The sequence below is a fragment of the Oryzias latipes genome, chromosome 6 (assembly GCF_002234675.1).
Source record: "Oryzias latipes chromosome 6, ASM223467v1".
NCBI classification, from domain to species: Eukaryota; Metazoa; Chordata; class Actinopteri; order Beloniformes; family Adrianichthyidae; genus Oryzias; species Oryzias latipes.
Window position 1 is genome coordinate 8543580 of NC_019864.2, and position 25320 is coordinate 8568899.

The window sequence follows — 25320 nt, forward strand, 5'->3', positions numbered from 1 at the left end:
TTCCTCCCATTCCCTTTACAGCAATCTACTGAACTTCTTTTGACAATCTTAATAGTTAATACTCAACTAAACCTCACATCAGTTCATACTTACCCAGGATTGATACTTGTTCAAATTTTTAAGCAGATCAGATTCACACCACATTACAGAGTAGAAGTTCTTTTGTGGACTAATTCTAAATAACAAGTTTCTGTACGTTTCAGCAAAAGAAATATACATATCTTTATGGCATTTTCAGCATGTTCTGAATAACAACCCATTAGCGGCCTATGGTTTTATGACTCAGCATATTGACTCCAGTCAACAGCTTTCATCCCTACTTAAAAAACATTAATATTACTATTACTATTGCAGTAGTAATATTTGTATGAATTAAGTTTTTTTTTCCTGATTTTATAGTATAATATTGTAACTGGGATATTTAAATTTAGTACAGAAAAACTGTTTTATGTTTAAGTTGCAGCTAATAGAATCTTGTAAACTAAAAAAAAACAAAAAACAGAAAGAAACAAAGAAAGATTTTTTTTAAAAACAGCACTATCTGAATTGGAGCATACATACAACAACTGAAATTAACCCGAACAGTATTTGTTTCTTACAGCCTTTCACTTTACATTCCAAACTTTACAATATTTACTGCCTAAAAAATCAGCCACTGAATTAAAATTCCAGTTGAAACAATCAAAAATTGTAGCTAAATAATACAGAGCAGAGTAAAATTTCTAAATATTTTTAAACTAACTACACTGACTTGCAATGGAGACATAAACAGTGATTTAGCAATTTGTAGTACCACAGTCCTTTTACTCCAAGCCTCTTCTAAGCTAACACTACTGTTGTTTCATTAATCTAAGTCACAGATGTGGGCTTGGTCTGCAAATTGCTGCTATAGATTAGATTGGATTAGATTGGACGGACTTTAATTTATCTCTCACTGGGGAAATTTGCAGCATTCCAGACAGCTTACAAGTCCAGGATAGAAAAAAAACATGAAAATAAAAGAGAAGCAACACCCAACTACCCATCCATCCATCTTCAGAAACAGATGAATCTCTCTCAAGGACATAGGGCTGCTGGAGCCAACCATAGACTGTAAAAACAATGGACGGCTCCAGGTGTGACGTCACCCATAGAAAATGCCTTACCTCCGGCTCTCGCGAATTGAGGCCATATCCCTCACCATTGCTTCCTGATACGGGCGCCGCCATGTGGAAACCAGTCGACAGTGATTGGTCCGAGTAGCTCTGAGCTCACAACCTGTGGCCAACTGTATGTGGCCAAACTCTCATGAACCCAGACATGGACATGTGATTATTGATGCTTTTGTCGAACTTTTAAAAATAAATATAACCGATCTCTTAACCTCTTCTTCCATGCATTGTAATGATCTAAATACAGACCGAAATTTGAACTTATTAAAGTATTGTTCACATCTGTGTTTTTGAATGACTTGACTTTGAATGCAAACAGTCTGATTGCGTTTTTTCGACATTTCTAAAATTAAAATGAAAGTTTTGCACATTTGTGTAATGGAAACACCGACTTCAGGTTTCCCTTAATACAGTCAATAACGAAGGCTCGGGATAATTGTACAAGCCATTGAGAGAGAAGCGTTCGAACAGCAATTTCGCATTTGTTAACCTTTATTTCTTATTTCACTCCTTATTCATCCGTGTTGAGCCCAAGAAACATGAGAAAAATGTTTGTTGTTGATTTTTTTTCGCTTTCTAAAGAATTCCTTCACAGACGTCATGGATGAAGTCTGCTGCCATTGGCTACACAAAATCTGTCAAACGCCTCAGGCGTTGGACATGAGACTCACATACTTTTATTGAGGCATCTGATTGGTCAGTTAATAACTTGAACAACTTACGATAAAGTATATATATATATTAAAAAAAATTAAGATTAGAAAGATGATGTTAAGAAGAAAGTATGAAAGCAAGAATGGTCATTTGGTCAAATAAAATGACTGCGTATTAACTGTTGTTTATTTCTCTATAGAAGTCTATGGCATTTTGGCTTCTTGAAACCAGTTGGTACTTCCTATTTGGGAACACGAGAAGGAAGGGATTGGGCTGCCCATTGTTTTTTCAGTCTATGAAGCCAAAGCAGCAACTTCTTGGCCACACACTCACATGAACATCTAAGGCCAGTTTAGAGACACAAATCAACCTTTTTGGACAGTTGGAGGAAGCCAAAGAGAGCAAGCTCAGATTCAATCCAGGGAATTCTACTAGAGTGCTAACTGCTACACAACCGTACAGCTCTACACCCAACTATCTTTTGTATTTATTTTTTTACAATTAAAGTAAAAAAAATACTCAAGAGACATCAATTATTAATAAATATTTCAATTTTTTGGAGCATTGCAAAGCCATAAGTATTTTAATAAAAGTGTGATGATTTCAAAAAGCTACTTTTCTGGCAGAAATCTTAGTTATAACACACTGAGGGTACACGCTTTTTTGACTAAATGAACAAGTTCGCAAACTGTACAGATTTTAAAACGTTTTGTTTTAAATGTGTTTCTTAAGTTTCCAAATGTTAGTCTGCCAACATTTTGCTCTCTGACAGCTTACATGAGAAACATGGCTTTCTCTTCTTTGGATTCTTTTTTGTTTGGACAGAGAAACTACAAGGTAACAGGTGGTTTTTCTGCCGTCAACAGGAAACAGGAAAAATATCAGTATTTCTTTTTTTTGGGGGGGGGGGTTGTATGCTTCTTAAAACTCAGCCCGTGTTTTTTGAAATCATGGTCTGGCAAAGCCGATGCTCTTATCAGAACCAAACAGGTGTGGGATTGTTGGCTCTTCATAAACCAGAAGCTGCCATCAAAGCCACGAGTTTCTTGCTCTGTCTTTCACTTTAAAAACTGGGCTGTGCTGCTGCGTCTGCAGGGAGCAGATACTGGCCTCTGGATCCTTCACTTCTAAAGACAATGTGACCATTTGCACTGAGCAGAGGGCGCAGATGCCCCAATGAGTCAATCAGAGGTCAAACAATGAAAACCACAAACAAGTTTCTAAAAGCAACAACTCCCTTCTCCAACTTGATGACTAAAATAGAAGTCAGTTTAAGCCGATCTCAAGTGCTGCATGTACATAAACCAGCTGGTCGCTAACTAGAAAGTCTTTTAATGTCCCTATATGAGTGTTTACCCCATGATAAACCAGCTAATGCTCTATTAAGGTAACCGAATGAGGTGTGTCTTTTCCAAGAGAGGAGTCCAAAGGGGTTTCTAACAATCAGTGATTACACCAGTCAGAGTTATCTGGGGTGTGCTGCGGCATGTGTGGGAAAATGTGAATCTGTCTGTGGTCCATGCTTTTTAACCCGTCACGTGACACATTTACCCCAGATGTTTCCTCCACCCTGTGATGCCTTAAGCTGCCCAGCAGCTAATCTGTGGGCACACGTGCTCCATTTTCTCTATCACAGCTTAGTGGGGGGGAGTGGAGGGAGCACAAGACTGATTTAATAGGCTGTCTAAGCTCAATGACAGAGGAAAAATACAGTGGGGGTCAACTTGGACTTCAACATCCTCTCCAAGGACACATAAGGAAGGACAGCATTGAGGGTAAAAGAAGCAACATGCTGACAGACAGGCTGTCACTCCCCGCTATAGTTGCCATGGAGGAACCGAACAAGCTCAGGCCTCCTGACCAACAGAGCTGCGGGTTTATCTAAATATTGTGTAGGTAGGGACGCAATGAGTCACTTTGGTTCAATTTGGCTCAAACTTTGATCTGTGAGTCGTGGTTTTGTTAAGTTTTGATATATCATTTAAGTATTACAAAAGAAAAGCGAAAAACAAAGAATACAGAAAAATATTGTCTTTAATTTGCTGGTAAGCAAGTAATTATAAATAAAAACCTTTCAGTCAGCTTACTGTATACCAACCCTGGTGTGGTGTCCTAAAAAATGAATCCTCCTTAAATTTAGCACAAATGTTTGACACTTTTAATTTAAACATACTAATATGCAGTATAGGGATGCGATGATTCACTTTCCCTATGTTAAATGTTACTCACAACATCTAAGGATTAACAGGACTTTTTAATCAGCCATATACTGTTTAAATTCAGTTTCTGGATGGTAGTTAAAGTCCGGCTCTAATGAAAATTGTGTTTTTGGTGTTTTTAACATGTCCTTGTGGCATTTTTCTCACGATGGAGGACATAAATAAAAAAAAATAAAGATTAAAACTGTGTTTCTGTGTGTTTCTTCATTTAAATCGTTGTGAATCAAGAGCAGGTGCAAAAATGCTGTTGGAAAAAGCTAGTAGTTGTGATGCAGAATCTGCAAAGGTAAGCTTCAAGCTCCCTGCTCAGTTCCATTCTGATGCATCCACTTTCAGACAAGTAGATCCATATGCATCTACATTTTCCTCGTCTGATCTGGAATCTGGATCAAAACTGTACATCTGGATTGCTCCAATATTGCTCACCATTTTTGTTGTATTGTTAGGTTGGGATTGGTGGGGGCTGTAAGCTAGCGGGAGAATCTATAAACAGATGGATGATGGAAGTGAGGATGGGCTAACTCTGCACTAGTGGTCCCGCCCACAACTCAGAGGATAATTTCCAATTTAACTCCTACCGCTCTGCAGAAACTATGACTAAATTTAGGCTAATTAAAAGACCACTGGGAACATTTTAAAAATACATCAAAAGATGATCAAACTGATTTATTATAAATGGCAACCACTAATAAAACATAAGGCAAATATAACAACATTGGGGTTTATGAAAAAGAGTGCAATATTTTAATAAAAATAAAATTTGCAGGTTTGCAACACAGCAACTTGAGACAATGAAGATCCCAACTGCATATCTCAACAAATGTTTTTTTACGTTTACAGTTTAATTTGACTCCAAAATCACAGCAGACATTAGGCTGCAACGTCATTATCGGGATGATGTTCAGAGTGTGAGGGACACGAGAGGAAAAGGAGGATGAAAGGTGACAGATATGAAAAAATACCAGCTTCAAGCTGGGACCGACATAGAAAGGACAGCCCACCACGCACGAGCGCGCGCGCACTCTCGCGTGCGAGCGCGCACAAAGGGAAACTTCACTGCAACATCCTCAGCATGAATGAATCATCAGAAACACAGATATCTGTGAGAGTACAGATGAGGGATGCTGGTTTTGCAACACAAACGCATACCTGCCACCCACAGTAAAACCCACACACCGTCTCTACAGTTTTATCCCAAAAATATTTTTACGACAAACTGATAAATAAAAAGACGAGAGACAGATTTTATGATAACAGCAAAAAATAAATACTCTCAATAATATCACAACACAAAAACATGTCAACGTTGCAGTTATTTCCCTTCGCTGTGGTGAGGTCACTGAGTTCATCCGCATGAACAAATGAATTTTCATATCCAGAGCAGTTTATAGTGACTAAGAAGAAATCAGCTCAGTTTTCCAGAACAATCCCCCTTTAAAATTCTTCCATTTTGTGCACTTCTCGTGATAAAATACAACAAAAAAACAGTTTCTTTGTCTTTGATCCTCTCTCTCATGCAGACTCAGAGGAGGGAGAGCGGGGTTGCAGCCGCTGGTGTTTGTCACCTGTGCTAAGTGGATGAAGATGAGACTTGGCTAAATCCTGTGGCTGAACCTCGTACGCCTCTTCTTTTTTCAGAGCAAGTCTAAGCGGACTGATTGTTTAACGAGTTTGTGCTGTCTCATGTCCCACTTCCACGCAGACGACTCCTCCCCGGCTCCTCCACAAAACTGCGCATGGAACAACTACATCTTTCGGATCGCGGATGCTCGGTAATATTTATGCAACAAAAACAGACAATCACAAACAAACCCAATGGATACGCAGTGGCGCTACGTCACGTCTGTGCGAAGACGATGGAGTCAACACGAGACCCCCCCCCCACACACATACACACTAAAAAAGACACAAACATGATGCAGCATCACGCCAGGCGACTGGGATCATTCAGAAACTGTTTACATACCGTTTTGCGGGATTTCAGTAGTGAGGCGCGCGTCTACAATCAGGAGACGAGTGTGCGCGCGAGTCAGTGCGTCAGACTTCAGACAGCGGGACAGAGGAGGAGATTTGGCACATTTGGAGAAGAGCGCAGCGCCCAGGGATGCGGCAACATCCGACTGAAAACAGTGAAGAGCGCTCCAACCAGGGAGGGGCGCACCAGGCTCACACACTGCACCAGCAGTAACTCATTCGGTGCCAGGGCGCAGTGGGTGGGTGCACCACTTTAGTGCGCAGAGAGGGAGAGAAAGCAGTGGTGTGTTGTGTGAGTGCTGATTACTGCCGCGTGTCCTAAGTATTTTTTTTTTTTTCAAAAAAGCTTCCAGGAATTTGGGAGACTTTTGTTGGAGTGCACCCAATTTTTAAACTTCAATGAAACCCCGCACATGACAACAGATTATTCCGTCAAGTATAAGGAACAACTTCTGCATTTATTTTAGGGGTGTAACAGATCTATCGATGAATCGATGAATTATTCCCACGATCCAAACTAATCTGTCTGACGCAAGTTGTTAATGAAATCGACCTTCACCATTAACACATCATTTCAAAATGAAATCAATCCAGTCCAATGTGTGGAAACAACACGTTGAATGTAGCAGAGTCATGTGACCATACAGTGTGCTAGAAAGTTCTAAGAGTGTTCCGTTTGGATTCTTTGGACGTGGAAAAACAACAGTGGGCTGAACGGTATGAAACCAAAGTGTGAATGGATTTGCCATTAATTCTTGTTTACTTGTTTGTTTGTATACACTTATTTAATTTACACTTGATTATCTTGCAAGAAATACAAGGAATCTGGAAAACTTCTTCTCCACTGTTCAGTACCAGGTATTTATCTCTTACACTGGTTGAAGTTTTGGCTAAAGATGTTTTGGAGCGATTTTAGGTCAGTGAATCAGATGAAATCGGATAGCTTACAATGAACCAATATCGACAATGAATCGTATCGTCAACCAAAAATTATAATACAAATCGAATTATTGTTAAAAATAATCGTTAAACCCCAAATTTATTGTATTTGATAAAAGAGTTTTTTGTTTGCTTTTTTTCATGGGGAGTGGGCTTTAAAGTCATTTGACTAAACGAAATCCAGACTGTATCAGCAGCAAATAATCAAATACTGTTTTAATGTGGGGATTTCTTTCAGTAAATGTTATCTGTATTTTTTTCTGAAGCAACTCTTTCAAAATAAACTTTGAAAAGTATCCTACACTTAAAAGAATAGCCACCACCACGCAGACTACACAGAGAAAATGAATATTGCAAATTATACCTGCAAAACAGCTACTACCACTGCTGCTGCAGCAAGAAGCTGTGAGCTGCTCAAGCCTCAAACTGTGTCAGTGTGGCTGAAATGAATTCAGACAATTACTGGTTCAAAAGAAGGAATAAACAAAAATATAATGACTCAGCATGATAGATACTCAGACAACCAGAGGCAATGTGAAGATCACCACTAGAGACTATACAGAGCAAAAAACATCCAAGAAAGAGAAGTCATCTGAACTTCAACACGCAGTAACCTCTGGGGTCATTTATTCACACCAACCCCTCCACTTCCATTAGATGGCAATTCTGGGAGGGGCAGGATGGAGTAATGAAAAATCTGAACAGAGAGGACATGGAAATAGTGCAACAATCAAAGTTTATGAATGGCATCTTTGTTTTTGTTTCAATAAACTGTTAGGGTTCAAAAATCCTGCTTGCTTTTAAATGTCCAACTTTCAGAGTTTTGTGGACTTTTAAGTTTTCTATCATTTTACTCAAATGTCAAACATTCCCAACTTTCTTTCTCAAGTTTGGCAGATCTTTGAAGGTCTAGTCTCACCAGCCAAAGGCTGCTGTCTGTATTTTTACAATCCCACTTTCCCCTTGTGTGGATTCCAAAAAGTGACTGAAATGTGTTTTTTGGAGGAGCTGCCATAGGGGGTGCTTGGAGTTCATGCATAAAGAACAACTTAATCCTGGGGAGGTGTGAGTGTATACGTTTTGTAGATATCTGTGATGTCAGAGATGTAGACCATTTAAAACCTTTACAGGGTTTTATTTTGCAACAAACTTGTCCTGAGAATGAGACCCACCCAGATAAAAATGATGTTTTAGATGTTTTTAACATTGTTATTGCAGCATTTTTCTGATAACAGAAGACATCCTGTAAATATATTAAAGGGCCTATCTCATGCTTTTCTTAAGCCTTTCAGAGTAAACTATACCCATATAGGAGGGGCTGGTGCTCAGAGCACAGGCTTTTAGAGGAATACTCAGAAATGAGTGAATGAATCAAAAGACCACTTTGGGGTTTCTCTTTATGAGTAATAAACATCATAATACACTTATTAGCTCAGAAAATGGACCTATAAGGGACTATATCATCAGCACCAGCTCCTCCCAATCAACGAAACGAGTGGGTCCTCACATTGTAACGTATGAATATGAGGAACAGCCCCTTCCAGTAGGGGTCTGCCAGCACCCCCCTTAGGCCAACACACACCCACTTTCTCCATAGAGCTAGCGGTGACCAGCAAAACACTTTCCTTTTATATGCACAATATTCCCATGAATCTTTGCTCCGTTGGGGTTGTGAGGGGCTGTAGGCTAGAGGGAGGGAGTGTTAACAGATGGGTGATGGGAAATGGCGGCAAGCTTCCTCCACGCCTACAGCCCAAAACCCATTGGCATATTTCTAACAAACTACTGCTGCTCTGCAGAAACAATGTTTTAAAAAAAAACGTTTTAATTTTTTTATTTTGGCTAAAAATAGCATAATAATAATTAAAAGACCACTGGGAACTTTTTTACAATAGATCAAAGATAATTGAAGTTGGACTTTAAGGGAAAACCTTTTACACAAGTTTCCTCACATTTAGTCCTTTCAGAATCTAACATATAAACAATAAAGCCTTGAAACACATTTACCCGTTAGAGTAGTGAGTGAATACTAGAGTCATAACCACGACACACAGTCCATTGTGATGAATCATTTTGTTCCTCATTAAGGAGGAAGAACCTCAGGGACAGCAAAGCTGCAAATAGATGTGTAATAAATGACACTCCAGTTGGATTAAAAGTAATTTACTCAACAACAACGTGAACACCAGTTAGCAACAAGCTGTCACTGCAGGAACAGATAAATAAAGGACTGAAAGCTGTCTCTGAGGAAAAGCAGGAAGGTTTTCGACACAAGAAGAATACTTGTGATCAAGAAAATTTAAGGCAGACATCCTATTTTTAAACTCCTGGATTAAGGTAATTTAATAATAATAATAATGATGATAATGGATTTGATTTATCTGCGCATGTTCTTGGTGCTTAAAGCGCTTACAATGTGTCCATTATTTATTCACTCCTCATTTATACTTGGTGATGGTACTTACTAATGTAGCCTCAGCTGCCCTGGGGCAGACTGACAGAGGCGTGCCTGTTAGTTTGCACCTAATTCACACAATTATTGTCATTTCAGTCAAATATCTGAACTCCAACTACAGTTAATGGTAGGGGGAATTATCAAGTTGACTATTTTTTCCTCAAAAATCAAAACAAAATAATGATAGAATAAATTGATTGATTATCTGATAATTACCCATTGTGTTCCAAACTTCACCAAACTTCCACATCAAAATTGTATGAAAATATTTGTTGAGGTTTTTATACAAACAAAAACAAGTTTCCTTATGATCTAGCAATAAAAACATTTTATTGGTACAGTTCTCTGTTTTTATTTAAAAACAATTAACTATCAAACTTAAAGAGAAACTTTTCTCAAAATATAAGATGGATGGACAAAAATCATGAAACATCCAATTGTCAATAGTAAAATGTTGATTGTGGAAAACAATAACATATATTTATAAATAATGGATTAATAAGTGAAACACTTTTTCTTGTTCTACATATGTTCTACATAAGATTTTAAATCTTGAACTTGAAAAAGTAGAAAAAGGCTAAAATAAGCGTTGGCTTCTGCCTATGTCTCAAAACAGGCAGACGGCTGGATCAAAATGCAGCAGGTTTATTAGCTCAGCTAAAAGTCCACAAAGCTAAATCAGGGTCAAGCAGGCAGGGGTCAGTAACAGGTGTCAGGATCCAGGGGAGATTCAGGGCAGGCGGCAGGCAAACGGAATCAGAAACAGGGTCTGGAGATAGAAGATCAGATCCAGATATAACGCTCAGAAAAGAAGGCAGAGTGGCTCAAACAATAGTTCTCATTTATTGAGACTCAGTGCAGAGCTATTTTATAATTGTGTGTGTGTGTGTGTGTGCAGAGCTCAAGAATGCTGTGATTGATTTGGTGAACGACAGTCAGCTGGGGTTGCTGGGAGATGTATTGCGTCTACACCTGCTGGTGACCAGAGGGGGAGACAGAGCTCTGAATTCTGACAGCCTATCCTCTTCAAGCAATTTTTTTAGCTCAGTCTAAATGATACTTGTTTATTTCTTAAGCATTAAAGATGGGGATTTTATTAATGATTTTTTATTGTTTTACATGTTTTGTTGCGCATGTTTGAATCAAATCTGTTTAAAAGCACTGATGCTAAACCTTTCCTGCTCAGCATCCTCACCCAAAGGTGTCCATTTGACAAGTCTGTGTGAAGGTGAAATATTTTTCAACAGATGGATTAAAGCTACAAAAATATGTTAAATCACATGTGGATAATTAAGAGGGAAAAAAATGTGAGCAGTATCACTGGGATCGTGAACAGTGGCAGATGTTGGTGTCAAATCAAAGGAGTCCATGTTTACATCAGATCATGGAGGATCTGTGTTGTCGAGTGTCTTTCCGGAGCTCACAGCAGTGCTGATCCCTGGAGAACGATTCATTTCTTAAGATTTCACTCTCTGCTTCCCCCCACTGGAGCAACTTCTAAATCGGGCTATTTTTATCAGTGAAACGGCAAATTAACTGTGTGAATCCACAGCTGCTGTCGTGCATCATATGGGAGGCTGAAAACAACTTCATTGCTTTCTTACTTTCACTGTTAATGGGCTGTCTGCACAGCCTCAGCAGTCTCATCTCCCAAGTCGCCTGATCTGTCCACATCAGATCTTTCTTCTGCTGCGTTCTTCCGTCTCCCCCTCACTTTTCTCTCATCCCTCAGACCACAGTAATGCCAAACTCTGAGATCAATATCACAGCTTTGCATAATTCAGCTGCTGCCTCAATTAAGACTTATAAAAGATGCCTCTCTCATTGCCCTTTTCTTGTCGCATTATCACCTGTTACATGTGACTTTCAAGCCTTCATTCCTTCCTTTTCTCCTTTATCTCTATCCAGCTGTGCGTAAATGAGGAGAGGAAGGACATTCATGAAAGGCCAGTCATCTGAAAGTGTGTAGGTTTTTAGACAGAACCAATAAGCCCAGACACAAACCCATACATTTCTCAAATGACCACGGCTCGTTTCAAAAGTGAACAATTTTCCATTGACTCACATGTCAAAGATTTGAGGCACAAAAAACATTTTAACATTAATTTCTTTACTTTCTACTGATCTTATCTGTATGCATGAGGACGGGGAATGCATATTTAACCTGTTTTGGGGGTTTTTAGAGCTCAAATTTCTGAATCATTAGAGTTTTTTTCTTTTTTTTGGATTGACAGGTGGGTGAAGCTGGAGTTCATAAATGTCTATGAAGAGCAAAAACAAACTTCGGATCTGATCCAGGATATTCCTGCTCAGTTACAAATATGAACAGTTTGCACGTTTTAAAAAACAAGTTTTTATTTTGCAGCAGCAAAACTGTAAAGATGTAAAGTAGAACAGTTTTTACGGCACAAGGTTCCGTTAAATGAACTGAAACCATCTTACTTTTTAGGGATGGCTGATAAAAGAAATCAAACAACACAAAGTCATGGAAATAAATATTAAATAAATATTGTTCCAAAAAATATATACGTTTATGAGAGGAAACACTAGGATTTTGATTCATCAAACTGTCAGCATGTTTGGTAAAGTCTCACCACGTCCAGTCATTTATCCCTCCACCTTTTGAAACCCACAGAGCTGCTGGAGCAACTGTTAGGGGAAGGTGACTACATCCTGGACAAGCTGCCAGTCTGTCACAGGGCCACTCACATTCCCACCTACTGGTCAATTTAGAGTCATCAATTAACCTATGAAGCAGGTTTTTGGACTGTCAGAGGAAACCAGAGTAGACAGAGAAGACCCAAACATGGGGAGAACATGCAAACTCCACACAGATCATGTTTAGCACCTTCTCACTGAGATGAGAGTGCTAACCCCCACACCACCATGTAGCCTGTAACATCACGTATCAAGCTAAATTTAATTAACATCACTCAGAATGTATCTCAGACTCAGGTCTGATACACACTGCATTTTAAAGCTGAAAATAAATCTGTGTCAACAAACACAGTTTTAAACAAATTTCAGAGAATATGAAGTCGATACCTGAAATGTTCCTTCAAATCTTGGCTCAGATGCTTCAGAAAGGCTTCTTCTGCTGTTCTAAAAGAGCAGGAATCTGGTTAAATGCATGCATCTTTGAATTCAGTCGCATTCGATCCAACATTGCTCTGAAACAAATGCACGTGCTGCTCTCACCCACATGTGACGGGCTGCACAATCTCAAAGAGATTACAGGGCTGTCTGTGATGACGCTGCACTTTAAGCACGTTTGGATTAGCATTAGTAAACACACACTATTGTGGATTCAATCACATCCATTCAGCTTCATGTGGAATGGTTGAAAATCTTCACAAATAAAGCCTCAAAAGCTAAAAACAAGAAAGCAGGATGTAAATGTTTGCATGACTGGAACCTACCAAAGGAAAACACAGTCAATCAAAAGGACATGCATGTATTTGACTTTACTTCAACGACTTTACATTTTTATGTTCTGCCAGATTTCAATCTACACTCATTAAGATTCACATTTCCACAAATGCCAAAAACTAATCAACTTTGAGAAAAAAAAGTTTGACATAAAATACCAAACAGATGTTTTTTTCTTCCATTTTCTTCCAGATTAAAATTTTTACATTTACAAAACAATCTTTATAAAATAAATACAAAATTGAAATAATAATTTTGAATCACAAAATTGTTAAAAACAAAAATTTGAATGAAATTATAAATTCCAAGAATAAAGTTTTTTAGATAAATTTGGAATCACAAATCATATTGAATTACAAACTACAAAAAACTATGATTTTAAGCAAAGTTCTTTAATTCAATTCAGCATTATGAATATAAAATCATGGTTCTGACAAAATGATGAATATTTCTGTATATTGAAGGATACTCGTGTCATTATGCCATGATTTTTCCGGAATTAAACCAAGTTGCATTTCTGATCTCCCATCTGGACTTGGAGCTCAAAAGTTCTGCTCTTTTCCCCTGATATCTTTTAGTTCAACACAACATTATGCTTTTTATCACAGCACCCATCTTGGTGATTTGATGTGTTGAAACATCTTTCAGCTGAAAGTTAGTTTGACCTTGAACACTTGTTGGGATTTTTTAGACTATGCTCTTAAAACCTCAGACTTTATCATTTTCTTTTACAAAAAAATTACATATTTTGTTGCTCTACCTCTGCTGCATTTCACCATTTTTTCTTTCTTTGTTCCCATTGCCAAATATCTTCTCTAAGAGTTTTATTGAACTTTAATCCCTCTGTTTTCTCCATTGGGGGCTCCATTTGGACCAATTCTGCAATCCACCAGCTTCATGTCCCCTCTGTCCCTGAAGGACCTTAACTTCCTTCACCTGCAGTCTGTGTTGAAAATCATTTTATCTCCATCTTCACAACTTCACAAGGAGCTGACGGGAATGCAGATGTGCCCCAGCTGCAAAAAACCCAAGGCAGCTGCGTTCAGCTTCAGTGTTGGCGCGCCTGTGGCTATGATGTGAAGGGACAAGGCAGTTCTAATTGCTAACAACATTCATGCAGAAACAAATATCAAATTTTCATAAACTGCTAACCGGCTGAAGCCTGTCAAGCTCCAGCCTACTCGCTGCCCTCAGGCGCCAGGGGAGCGTTTTACTAGAAAGCATAAGACAAGACGATGTGCAGGGAGGGAGAAAGAACAGACGACTAAGTGCAAACTGCCTTTTTTTTCTGGTTTAACTCTGATCCGGAGAAAAAAAACCGACAGGCCCTCAGACGCTGTTATAATAGCTGCTGCAGTGCAGACTGTGAAACTACTGTGTGAGCACAAAGGAAGGGTTCTCTTATAAGTCTTGGTCAGAGGTAGAAGGTAGAGAAGTGGGGATTTATGCAGGTTTTCAGGATGGCTGTTTTGCAAAAAGAGGCGTACAGACAGACATTTTATTCCAAAAAGTTGTTGTGATGAAAAAGAAACTTACAAGTCAGTCAAATAAAACAAAAACAAAACATATAATGACTAGAGGAAGAAGGAGTTCTTCAAAGTGTGCTTGTTTTATAAGGGCTTAATCACGGAAAGACGTTCCTACTTTTTAACTCCTCCTCGTATTCTTTTGTACATTTTTTAACACATAAAATTTAATTTCAACCATTGTGCAATTAAATCTTTCAGGAGATTCACAATGGTGCTTTTGCTCACTTTTATGGTTGTTGAAATATTAAACTGTGTTATGCTTAATAAAACTACATGAGAGTCAAAAACTTCAGCAAATGTGCAGCTAAAAATATGACGCAAAACGTTTTACAAGTTATGTCAGCGGACGAATCACTTTGGACTTTATTTAAATTGTTGTTTTGTTTTCTTTAAAAAGGTTTTCCTTTTTTTCAGTCAGATATATTTAATTTTTAAAGTCCAAAATCCTATTGAGATGGGAAAAAACTATATTTAGAGTAATTCCAAGGGCTAAACAACATTTACAACACAACTTTGTCCTCTGAATATTTATCTTTTTTTTTAATCTTTAGTTTCTCTAATCAGTTAACTTTAGGGAAATTATTCTGAAAGTACTTATAATTACAACATTATTCTTTATGACCTTTTTTAAAGGCCCTATACCATGCTTTTCTAAAGCCTTTTATAGTAAACAATATCCATGTATATCATAATATATTACCATAATATATTAGAAAAATGATTAAAAAAAATATATTAGTTCTTTTCCTGAGTTCATTTATACCCAAAAGAAAGACGACTCGATCTCTGAGGCACCGCCTGTCGCTCCTTGTGGGTGCCGCCCATTTCATTACATCGACCTAGAGTCGGCAGCGTGTCTGTGTTTCTCACAAGAAATTTTTGAAAACATCAGAACTTTTGCAAAGAAGGATGAGCATATTGTGCATATAAAAGGAAAGAGTTTTTCCCGAGACAAAAAGCTCCGTGGAAAAAGTGGGTGTGCCTGTTAGCCTGGAGGCGGTGCTGGCAGCAGACTCTTCCTAGCCCTTGTGCTATCCTAGGTACTTTACCATTGGGAGTTGGGTCATCTAGACCAGTGTTTTTCAACCTTTTCTGAGCCACGGCACACTTTAACCTTAAACAAAAATCCCGCGGCACACCAGCATCCAAAAATTAAAAAAAAACAAGGAGAAACTCATAGTCTGTATTGATCTACAGCCCCTCCACAATCTCACATGCATTTTTGTGATAATTGTTGCAGAAAAAGCTGGAAGCTGCAGCTGTTTTTTCTAAAACATGTAATAAAAGTTAAGTTAGAAGATTTAAAAACAGTTTGATGTGTGTTCGTTGGTTTCAAGACGTTTAACAACAGATCTCCTTGTGCCCTGTCACTCTCACAACCCAATGCATCATGGGAGATGTAGTGCATAAAACGGCCGGAGATCGCTTTTCGGAGCCTCATTGTTTTGTTCACTTGTTCCACGCTCTGATACCGGATTCTGTGGAAAGCTACACCGTTAAAGACGAGCTTTAGCTGGTATTTTTGTTGGAACTGAGAGACTTTATGAGAAAAATCGGAACAAGGAAGTGAAGACTTTAATCACTTCTGATTGGTCAGACTGATGACATGTGATTAAGCCCCCCAACAATGATTGGTGGAGACGGTTGAAGGGACGGGACTTTTCCAAAATACAGCCGAAGGTGCAGCTGAATGGCGGTACCGTCATTCTTATCAAAATGTCTTTAATAAAATAAAATAAACGCAAAGAAAAGGTATTTTACGATCTTTTATATTCCTAACTACTCAGTGTTTTGTCAGGGCCTGTTTGGATGAACAGAGAGCTGATATCCTGGGGATGGGAAATGTTTTCAGATCAGTAAATGAGGGCAATTTCCCACTGCACACTTGACCATCTGGTAGAAAAACACTGATCTAGACCAACTAGACAGTGCTCTGAACCTTTTTTCTTCAATGATTTGTGATCTTCACTGGTGTCCACGGATTACATGAAATCTTTCCACCTTTGTCATGGTAGGGAGAACACGTCAATGTAAGGGTGGGGTCATCTAAGATAGCACAAGGGTTAAAGGAATACTCAGAAATGTGTGAACGCATCAAAATACCACTGTGGGGGTCTTTATAGTGATGGATGAACTTCAAAATACACTTAGAAGCTAAAAATAATAGTTGAATTTGCATTATATAGGCCCTTTAAGTTCTTTAAAAAATCTTTATGCTTTTCACTGTAAGGTTTTTTAATTTTTTGGGTTTTTTTTGTCATAATGAATTGATTCAAAACTTTTGAAGTGTAAAAAACATTTAAATTTGCTTATTTACCATTGCTATATGCAGTTTTATCTATTGTTTAGCTTTTTGGACTCTTTATAGCCTCTACAATTTCACTGAACTTTATTATATTAAATGTTTCCATTAATTGGATTTATTTAGCTCTACTGGTTGAGTTAAACACCATCGGGTAACCCTTGTGCTATCCTAGGCACTTTAACATTGGGAGTTGGGTCATCTAGACCCACTAGACAGTGCTCTGAACTTTTTTTCTTTAATGATTTGTGATCTTCACTGGTGTCCATGGATTACATGAAATCTTTCCACCTTTGTCATGGTAGGGAGAACACGTCAATGTAAGGGTGGGGTCATCTAAGATAGCACAAGGATTAATTTAGCAGTTATCTGGAGGTTTTAGAAATCTCAACCATATTTTAGCGTCTTCAGGGACCAGCTTCAGCCGTCAGTATTTTTCGCAGGACATGTAACTTTAAAATACCCTTTATATTCCATTTCCATGCAAAGCGGACTGAGATATAGCCATTATAGGTATTTATTATCCCACTGCAAAATTGTTTTACTGATAGCTTACACAGGCAGCAGCACCAGCAGAAAAGTCAGTAGATGAAAAATGAACTGTGTGGGAGCTGACGGTGGGACAAACTACACTAAATCTTTTTATATCAATGGTTTTTTTTTTTCCGATTTGGGTCATTTCTTTGAGGATTCTGTGTTAAAGGCAGGATTCAACTGTACTTAAACTGCAAAAACAAAAAACCTCACAAAAAACACAGACAGCATGTTTGTCAAGTTTCCATTTTAAGTATCTTATCACTTGGTATAAGACAAAACTAGTAACTTCTCAGTGATATATAATAACCTGCTTTAAGATGATTAACACCTTGTTCAGTCATTCAATCTTGAAAACATCTTATTTTAATTAAAATTTTAATATTATTATAATATATTTTAATATTTTGAAGCGGAGGAAGACTTGCTTGAAATAAACTGAAAAGTTTTATTTTGTCTCACAATTTAAATATAAATTATAAGGCAAATTTGTTTTTAATTATGTGAAGTTAGTTTCATTAATTGGATATTTTTTGGGGAGGGGGGGGGGTATAAGCTAATATACAGACTTTTAAGACATAGCACTTTTTAGAGTTATACATGCCAATTATAGCACATAACATTTCCAATTACCAGAAGAAAATACCTAAATATATGTCGTCATTGCCAATTTATAGATTGTATTTTTGTTTTAAAAGGGCAGGACATCAGAACTTCCTTTAGGAAATCTTTCCAAGACAGATTCTATTCGTTCCATTGGCAGATTACAAGGTGAAGCAGCTTGTATTCTAAATTTTTGTTTCAAGTTACTGAAGGGAAAAGCATGACTGAGATGTTCAGTACAAATCTTTTGTTTTCTATTCTGTTAAAGTCAAATGCTTTTGTTGGAATGGATAAAAGATAGAAGAAATGTAATTTTCCAACATACATTAATTTCATGGAAAACAAAGTAATTGAGACAGAAAACACAATATTTTTGATTATGTGTTTGAAGTTGGAGGCGAGGCTAAACAGCAAAACAATAAAAAAACAAAAAAACAATTACGGGGATTTAATCGGGAAGCAAAATCCTATAGCACTTATCACTGTTCCAGGCAGTTCTAAAGCAAAACCCAGAAAGTAAGAGAACAAATGTGAGGACAGTCAGTCTGACCTTCACTGCTCTACAGAGCACAGCACTGAAGTAAGAATGAATTTGATCACGAGTTAATTCTTTGAGCCAGTACATAAATCAGATCAATGGCAGCATCAGACAATAGAAATACCTCAACATTTAAAACTCTATCGCAATCCTTTATTTACTTAACCCTTGTGCTATCTGAGATGACCCCACCCTTACATTGACGTGTTCTCCCTACTATGACAAAGGTGGATAAAGGTGGAAAGATTTCATGTAATCCATGGACACCAGTGAAGATCACAAATCATTGAAGAAAAAAGGTTCAGCGCACTGTCTAGTGGGTCTAGATGACCCAACTCCTAACGTTAAAGTGCCTAGGATAGCACAAGGGTTACAGGAAGAAAGTGTAAAATAGTTCTGACATTTAACTTTCAAACTTGTGTTGTTCTGTTAATCAGCATTACTCATCACATCCATTCATCTATTGTCTAATCCAGCTGAATCCATTTTGGGGTCACAGGGCTGCTGGAGATGACCCAGCTTCTGTTGCACAAAGGCATACCCTGGACAAGGCGCCAGTCTATTGCAGAGCCACACAAGCACACACACACTCACATCTAAAAATGTTCAATTAACCTACAAAGTATGTTTTGATCTGTGGAAGGAAGCTGGAGAGTCCAGAGAAAACCAACAAATGCAGAGTCATTCGTTACTGAACCATTTACTGCAGTATTGGATAAAATTAACAAATTAGTTAACTTAAATTAACTTAAGTTAACTAATTAACTTACTAATTAACTTCTAAACTAACTTAAACAGTTAGTTTAGATTTGGTTTGAAAGAAGAAAAAAAAAAACCAATAGTTTAAAACCAAGCTTCAATCTAGCAAGAGTCTGTTTACATTTTTACTAGAATAATGGAGCTGTACATTTGCACTACTATTGTTAGAGCTGTTGTCTTAAAGTTGAGCTTTTGCAGGAATTTAGTTTCCAAAACTTTGTTTTTAAAGTTAAAAAAAAACAAAACCACAACCTCATGTAAACTTTTATTTACTTTTATTATTATTACATTTATTTTTATAATCTTTTAATTTTTAAGCTCATTATTATAATTGCTTGAATGTGTCAAGCATTAGATGTGTTTCTTGCATATGTTCTATTCCCAGTACTGACCTTCCATCTATGACCCGTGGGTAACTTTACTATCTGGTTTGTACAATGCAGCTTGAAAAAATAGAAAATACTCTGTCATTTTCATGTGCAGAATAGTATGTAGCAGTCTCTGGGGCTTCTGGCTATAAATATAAAGAAATAAAATGAAGCCAGTAATGTACCTCTGCACTAAAGGAAAGAGCTGTGAGCTTCTAAACCGTTACATCTGCTGAGGCGGCACAGAAACGATTCCCACAAGGCCACGCAGCAGAGCTCAGTGCTGATAAAATCCTCTCCCACCACTAGCGTGTAATATAGAACATGGACCTATAGTTTGAGGAAGTATTTTATAGCCAGGAATGATTAGCAGTGAGAAAAGGAAGGAACCACCCTGTCATAAAAGCAAAGAGCTACACCATTGGATGACCGCTTCTGTAGTCACAGAGTAAAAGCGCCAACCTGAGTCCAATTTAAATAAATTCAAAAACTTCACTTATCAATTTTTATCATAAACTGAACCAGATTAGAAACTGCTTTGGTCCTCTTAGATCCTGAATGTCATTAGAAGACCCAATTTTTTTCTTCTACACTACAACAAACAAAAAAAGAAGCTTGCTTTCCTGATCAATGATTCATTCAGTTTGGTTTTAGAATAATCCACGAGTCATGATTGTTTTCTCAGCAATTGTCTTTCTGTAGTTTTTCTGTTTGTTATCTACAGCATTAATGTCATGGCTGCAGTAAAACTTTCTAAACAAACATGGGCCTAAAGTTTATATTTCATTGACTTCATTTTGTTTTTGAGTCAGTGGATGTTTTCACACTTGTTTGTTTTTGGTCAACTGCACCCTTTATTAAACTCTCAGAGGATTGGAAATGTTTTGTTTTGTTGCAGTTTTATACAATTGTAATTTTGACAGTTTTCCAGCTCCATGTCAAATCATTTTGACATATTTACGCAAAGAGCGTCCCCCCACCCCAGTTCCTTACTCTTAGCAAATGTTAAGTTTCACATCATTCAGTTGATGTTGGATTGGTCTCTACGGCAACAACCATAAATGGCATGTTCCCCAGGTGCCAGGGCAAATTGGCTCCACCGATGAATGTGGATCATTAATCACTCTGTCCTGCCTCCAGGGCAACTGTCACCCCTGCTACATCCACAGGAGACGACACAGCAGGATCAGATTTCTCTCATGTCTGTGTCGCTAAACATTGATTATACACAAGTACACACGGCTAAGGTAAGATACATTTTGAAGTGTTTGTTTATGTAAACCAGAACATTTGCAAGGACATGGCAGCCTGCATGAATGAGCAGCAGCATCTCTGCTGCACATCATCTTTGAAGTTTCTTAAGAGGGATTTTGATCATGACTACAGTCGTTCTTGAGCTCCCCGTCTGAGTAAGCCATCTTGCCCAGTGTGTGTGCACGTTCACGGTATGTGTGCATCCAGGATCCACATGCTTACATCAAATGTATTCTCACACTTCTTTTTCTGTCTTTCCTCTCACATCTCCCTCAACGAGATTTAGAGAGGGAGAGAGATGGAGAGAGCATCAGAAAGAAGAAAGGATGTGGTGTTATTTCACTTCAAAGGATCTCTGAGCCTTTGGGAGATGGAGGTCTTTTTTGTCATAAGCCAATAGGAATTTGTTGCAGATTCAGAAACATTTCAGAGAACCTCCTGTTCCAACTGACTAAAGCAGCATGCACAATTTATTACCTACACTAGTTTAAGCTGACAGATCTGATTTTTTTTTTAGAACTTCTTTTCCAAACGCTTTATCTTTGCATAGTTGCAGGACAAATAATGTGAATCAACTGAGGTTAGGTTTCTTAGTGAACCAAAGTTTCACTTTGAACACATAATCTGTGTAAATGACACACCACTGTGTTTTCCGTACTTTAAGGTACACCTAACAGCCTAATTATTTTCTCCAAAATCAACAGTGCATCTTATGATATTGATTATAATGGATACATTCTGGTTGTGCTTATTGATGTCAATGTCTTTTTGAGAGCTGCACAGCGCTCTGTTATAATGTTAAGTTGGGCGTTATGGTGAATTCACTAACACGGCTAATGTGTTGTGGTACTGGACTGTTTTTTTTGCATTTGTTTTTAGACGTTTGTGTTCAACTAGGGGTGTAACAATTTGATTCATATCATAATTTGTGGTTTCTGATCCAATTCATAGTTGATTTTGGTTCATTTTGAACGATCCGGCTTACTGCCTAAAATCAATCCAGAAAATCTTTAGCCGAAAATTCAACCAGAGTGATTCAGATATTAATACCTGGATACTGAACAGAGCAGTTGAAGTTTGCCACATTCCTTGTATTCCTTGTATTTCTTGGAAGATAATCAAGTGTAAATTAAATTGTTTTGCTTTTTAAATTGTAGTTGGGATCTTTAATATGCACTTCAAAACCACTTTCGTTCCGCCACTTGTTACTGTCTCGTAACAGTACTGCAGTTGTGTAACAAACCGTCCAGTGGGGTATATGGCGAACTGACCTGGCTGAAGCTTCAAACAGGAAGTGGTGTTGCCCCTTAAGAAAAATGAGACCATTTTTATCTTTGAAAAACAGCTGCTTGGTGCCTGTATTGGAACATGTCACCTGAAAGAATCCAAACTGGCAAGAGTCCTGGATAATCAATAGACCCCCGACCACCTGGTTTGACGAGTGAACAGTTTGGGTTTCTCCTTTTCACCTCGTCTCCAGACTTATCAGATCAGACTGCAGGAAGCTCCGCTGCTGCTTTCTTGCTTCAGAAATCTTGCTGTCATCCCAAAGCAATGTGATCCCCATATCTATTTCTGCACTGCAGCAATTGGATTAGCCTCCATTGAAGTGTTATTGATTTGTCTTGTGTGCTAAGAAGAGGGTGGGGTGATCAAAGGTAATCTATACTGTCTGTTCCCTTCTTTGTCCTTCAGCCTCAGCTGCCTCAGTGATCAGGTGGGGAAATCAAGTCTGTCACTTATGTAAATGAAAGCACAGGTTTGAATCTACCTGAAGGACTGTTTGTAAGTTTCATGTTGGAATACAAACAGTCTGTTGTGTGGCTGTGTGCCTCACATCTCCTTGGTTTCATCTGCTAGGAGTCTGAGGAAGAGGCGGTCTGCAGTCACTGAGTTTACATTCTTTGATGTCCTGTACTGGGAAGCCTCTCTCAGAATGAACAAACAGTTTACCCTGAAAAAGGAGATGTTGGGGGTGTGATCAGCAAAAAAAAGAAAGAAAAAAAAGTCTCCCCTCTATTCCCAAAGCTAATTCTTTCCTAAGAAGAAGCTGAAGATGAGGCAGAGAAGGTGATGTAAATGTTGGGCATAATTTCACAAACCTTTTGTGCATCAGATTTTATAAAATTGCCAGAGCATGAGTATGAGGTCCCACTGTGGTTGAAATCTTGTAAAGTCACAAGATCCAAACTCAGCTGTTCCTGCACAACGTTTTTAGAAGAAACATCTGGAGCCAGGAATCCTGGAGCCAGTCACTCTGTGCCGTATCTCATTTCATTGCCTTTAAAATCAATAAAGCTCCACCTCAAGCCCTATGATTAAAATCAAGAGCCATAAAAGGGAAGAATAATTGTTGCTTGAACAGAGAAAACAAATAAGAACAACAACAAAAAAAGATTTGTGCATCATCACAATCTGCAATAGTGGCTCTGGTGTTAATGTTCTTGTGTGCTGCAGATAGAGCAGATCTGGAGGAAGGTCATGAATCATCAGTTCAGGCACAGCGGTCGTAAGCCCGAGAAAAAACTGTTTGAGTGTGGAGGAGTCTTTCTTCGTAAAAGTAGCCCGTGTGAACAGACGGGATAACAGATGGGACAAAGGATACGCATAATTATCTGTAGTCCTTCAAAGGGATTCCTCAGTTCCTTTGACAATGTTTGTGCTGTTTAACAAATGTGGAGAAATGCTGTGTCATTTCCTGGTGACTGCATGGCACCCGTCTCTAACAGTCTCTTTTGTTCTGACGTGTATGTGTGTGACTTCAGCCAGCTCTCACCTGGAAGGTATTTGAACATCTCATGCAGTTTTTAATGGGAACAACTGCAACACAAAGGAACAAACCAGCCTGTAAATGCAGTCAAGTCAGCCTCACACTGCAAGGGCCAGGTCTCCATTTTCAGTTACCATAGCGATAACACTTGCATTAAAACTAAATCCCTTTACCTATGCTATGTAAATGTATCAAAGATTTGAGCTTTTATATTTCTATAGTTTTAATGTTCTTGATAGGAGCCTCATCTTAAGATGGGAGAATAATGTCTGAGTCACATGCACCAGAACGGGGGGTTGGTCCGTATGGGTGCTGCAGGTTTTTAGGTTATCCGGGGCCTCTGGAAGGTCGTAGACAGGAGGGGCTGCATCTTAAGAGGAGCTCAGGTGTGTTTTGTAGTTTCCTGAAGGCTAATACTATCACCTTAAGGAGAGTCATAAAAATGGACCGTACCATTGTTGTGCTTGTGGTTAGTTTATCGTGAAGTATTTGGAAGGATAGTGGAAGTTGCAAGCACTTATCAGGTACGGGTGATGCTGTCTCTAACGGTGCTGTAATGCCACACTCGTTAATATGGTATACGCATTGGATCCTTACTGACCCCATTCAAATACTGCACACTCAGAGTGTGCAAGTGACGCATAAGTGCCTGTAGGAAGTCCACACAAACTAGGCTCTGATCGCATAAATTCTTAAATTCTGTCAGGTTCCTAAACGGTCAGATTGCGTGCAAAGGGCGGGCAACGGCCACGTAAGGAGGGGGCGCTTATTTCTTAAACAGCACTAACAGGTTTCTGGCACAGTGTGCAGGGTTCAGGGGAGCTGAAAACAAAAAACAATGTGTCTGAATCTCACCTACTTAACCCTTACAAACTCTTACGTGTTGTTGAAGTGTTCACAATGACCTGACGCCTGCAGCATGCCAGCACAAAAAAAAATGTCTATGAACATTTTCGCCTTACATGCTCTACGATCTTAAACGGCCTATATCATGCAAAATCAACTTTTTGAGCTTTCAAGTGTATTATAATATTAATTCCTTACAAAAACACCCCCAAAACAGTATTTTGATCCATTCACACATTCCTGAGAATTTCTCTTAAAACAAATAGCTATCTGAGCACTAGCCCCTTCCAACCCACAAAAACAAGTGGGTTCTCATATTGCTACGTAGATAAGTGAAGAATAGCCCCTTCCAGGAAGAGTGCGCTGCCAGCATCGCCCCCAGGAATAAAACACACACCAACTTTTTTCACGTTTCATTGTTCTCTCATTGTCATATCTTTTTTTTGACAAACATGAACTTTTTTACACCTAACAAGAGGGATGTCTGTTGCCCTTTTTCCCCACCACCTCTGGGTCCGCTGCATTCACTATTTGATAAGCTGTTGTTGCCTAATAACAGAAAATGTGGCAGAACAAAGCTGTTGTAATCTGATTTTTTATTCAGCAGAGCTTTTGTATCAAGATAATTTCTTTTCCAGGGGATCAATAACATTCTGAAAAGTTGAATTTTGTTGTAGTTTATTAAATGAGGCTCACTGCGCATGCTCACTCAGTTGAATCGATGTTTCGGGACTCGAAGTATACGCCTATGACGTATTTCTGACAGGTCGTTAACAGGGAAAATTTTGTATTCAAGACAAGCAAAAGTCGTATTCAAAACAGACATGTCAAACTTAAAACTAAATGTTTTATTCATATTTTTTATTTTAAGTTGTGCACAAAGTATTAATTTGGTGGGACTCCATGGAGTGGCGCTCAGCTTCCTGCACTTTTAGGTTATTTTGTTGGAGCTGTATTTAAGTGTTTCAGAACTCAGTGTCAGAGCCTTAGTTTAGT

At 38.4% G+C, this 25320-nt stretch overlaps 1 protein-coding gene across 3 annotated transcripts in view; it reads right to left on the minus strand.

Moving 5' to 3' along the window:
- LOC101157288 (microtubule-associated protein 1A) overlaps positions 1–25320 on the minus strand; it is a 64958-nt gene that overhangs the window by 33938 nt on the left and 5700 nt on the right. Inside the window, exon 1 of one of the 3 annotated variants that reach the window (XM_020703814.1) lies at positions 5991–6161. The exons of the other annotated variants lie outside the window; for them this stretch is intronic. The gene's annotated coding sequence lies outside the window, so the exon portion shown is untranslated. Of the gene's footprint in view, positions 1–5990; positions 6162–25320 lie in introns of those variants that run through there. 3 annotated transcript variants of the gene reach the window in all.